Here is a 2,884-nt window from a genome sequence, read left to right as displayed (position 1 = left end):
GTAGAGGTGGAGATGGTGGTGGTGGTGGAGGTAGAGGTAGTGATGGAGGTGGAGGTGGTGGTGACGGTGGTGGTGATGGTGTTGTTGTTGTTGGTGGTGGTGGTGGTGATTGTGGAGGTGGAGGTGGTGCTGGAGGTGGAGGTGGAGGTGGAGGTGGTGATGATGGTGGTGGTGGTGTGTGTGTGTTAGTATGTGTCCACATGTATTCTACAGAACATACTTTTATTTTTAACCCTTTTTTCTTTTCCCTTATGTCCTTAACTCGCTATCCCCCTGTCCATTATTCCCAGTGTTTGAGAGTTATCTTCTAGAACCCCATTTTTCTAGAGCTGACCATACAAAGAATCAGCACCTATTTTCACCCCCACCCAAGTTAATCTAAGAGCAAGCTATCTATCACTCTCTCTATCCTCTGCCACATCCCGTGAAAGCACCTGACATTTTTCTTCTGTATTTCCTTTTAGTTTTTTTTTTTTAATTTCTAGTTTCTTTGGAGTTTTTTGTGAGTTGTGCGTTGTGAGCAATGCTCATTATCATGCGTGCATTGAGAGGTCTTTGAGAGTATGTGTAAGGTTTTTTCTTGAAGGCAAATACATCATTTTCTCTATAGAATCATCATTTAGGAATAGCCTGGGCTTTGCTTAACAAAAGCTCACAAAATGTAGTTTAAAAGTGCACAAATGTAGGACCTCAGATGATACATAGAAAGACATTTTTCTCTCAAGTAAAGGAAGCCCAGAAACGCTGAGACCAGTGAGAGTCCCTGCAGGTGCTGGGAATTTAAGCCTTGTAATCCTGCTTCCTCACAGAACACGGCTTCTGGTCCCAAAGTTATCTGTCTCATGGCTCAAATGTCTGCTAGGTCCAGCCATTTCATATCCGCCCAGGAAAGAGGGGAGAGAAGAAAAATAAAAACACCCTTTTAAGGAACTTCCTAGAATATAATAGTTCTATTTATACTTCTAGCCTATATATAGCTGAAAAAAGAGCTAAGAAACTAGTTTTGTTTTGTTTTTTTAAATTGGGTGGTCATATACACTCATTAGGGCTCATCACTGTGATGTTGAAGAATAGCAAGAATCAATAAAAAGTCCCAAAAGCTTCCAGGAGGGTAGGGAAAGGTCAAGTTCAAAACAAAGGATGCTTTCAGATGATTCAGCATTCCAGGATTGGAAGTGATACTGGAAGCTGAGAGACTTCGTAGAAATACTTTGGGGGAGGGGTCTAGGGAGACGTAGTCCCAAATTTGGAATTTTAGGTCCAGCCAAAGCCCTAAGTAGAAGGGTGTTCATCTCTCATAGGAGGGTACTAAGACAGGGCTCACCGAAATGAAGATGTACAACAAGAGAAGGAGAGACACACAGTCCAGGAATCCAGCCTCAGAAGAGGACAGAGAGAAATTCCAGTCTACCATCAGCTGGAGTAGCTGGCATATTTGGACACACTGGGAAGATAATTTCCCATCTGTGGGAGACTGGGAAATGGGTTCACAAGCAGGGCTACTGAATTTGTAAAGCCAAGAAAGAAACATGAAAGCAGGGACTAATCCAGAGGAAGAAGAGATTGACAGTCACCACACGCCTGTGCCTTCAGATGAGAGTGGTCACCCTGATCAACACCCATTGGTGACTATGAGAAGCTCCACAGTCACTCTCAGAGGACGGGGGATGGAGGATTTATGTGCTGAGAGGGAAAGTAAAGGCCCTGCCCACAAGTTAAAATAGACATTAGTTGGTAACTCTCAAAATGGAGAAGTTAAGAGACATTAGCAGAAATTTCAAAATATAGAAGCAACAAGCTGTCAACAGCTGGGAGAGTGGAGAATCTAGGGTATTCCGCCTGCCCTAGAGTGGTTGCTTTGGGGAATCTAGGGTAGCGTGATTGGGTCCTGGCTGCTCTTTCCTATACATACCTGGTCATACTTCTTGTCTAAGGAACTTGCTAAACAAATAAAGTAAACGTGTTTCTCTGCCAACATCAGGCAACTCCGAGTTCCTTTCTGTCTGTTGTCGGGGAGGAGGGGGCAACAGCACAACGCAATAATTCTTCCAAAGCGGAATCTGGGGGCTGGTAAATGTTCTGAGTCCTTATTTGTCTGATGTGGATGTGCCTTCATTTTACCCTCACACTTGAATGATAATTTATGTTCAGAGCCATTTCCCCTCCGTGCCTTGAAAACATCGCACCATTATTTCCTTGTATCCAATTTTGCTGATGAGGAGGGTGATAGCAATCCAGCCCTTGCTCCTCTGTCTAGCAGACTAAATGGTGCCCCCATCAAAATAAGCTCAGATCCTCACTCAGCGCCGCGCCTGTGAGAGCGCCCTCATCACGCAGAGAGCATGTACAGCTAAAGAGGGTCTGCAGATGGAATCATTTAGGACAAGGCCTAGGTCCAAAGACCAGATGGGAGAGAGGCCTAGGTCAAAAGACCAGAAGGGAGAGGACAGAGGATATGGACATAGAGAAGAAGGCCACATTCAGAAAGGGACAGCGCAGGGGCCACACAGCTACAAACAAAGGACCAGAGGTGGGGGAGGGACTGGAAAAGACTTCCTTGGAGCCTCTGGGAGAGACCACTCAGAGCTCCACTTGAGACTCCGGCCCCCAGCTGGGGATTTTTTTCAAAGTCCTGGGAGTCACTCTCCTACAGCAGCTCTGGAAAGTAAAGATTACAGACACACACACAGACACACACACACACACACACTATATATATATTATATAGTGTGTATTTATATAGTGTGTGTGTGTGTATACATACATATATATATATATATATATATATGGCTTGTGTCTATGCTATCTTCCTCTTCTTCTTCTTCTTCTCTTCTTCTTCTTCTTCTTCTTCTCTTCTTCTTCTTCTTCTTCTTCTTCTTCTTCT

Source organism: Mastomys coucha, unplaced genomic scaffold, assembly GCF_008632895.1.
Source record: "Mastomys coucha isolate ucsf_1 unplaced genomic scaffold, UCSF_Mcou_1 pScaffold13, whole genome shotgun sequence".
Classification (NCBI taxonomy): Eukaryota; Metazoa; Chordata; class Mammalia; order Rodentia; family Muridae; genus Mastomys; species Mastomys coucha.
The sequence above is the reverse complement of the archived record's forward strand: the minus strand, read 5'-3'. Positions refer to the sequence as shown.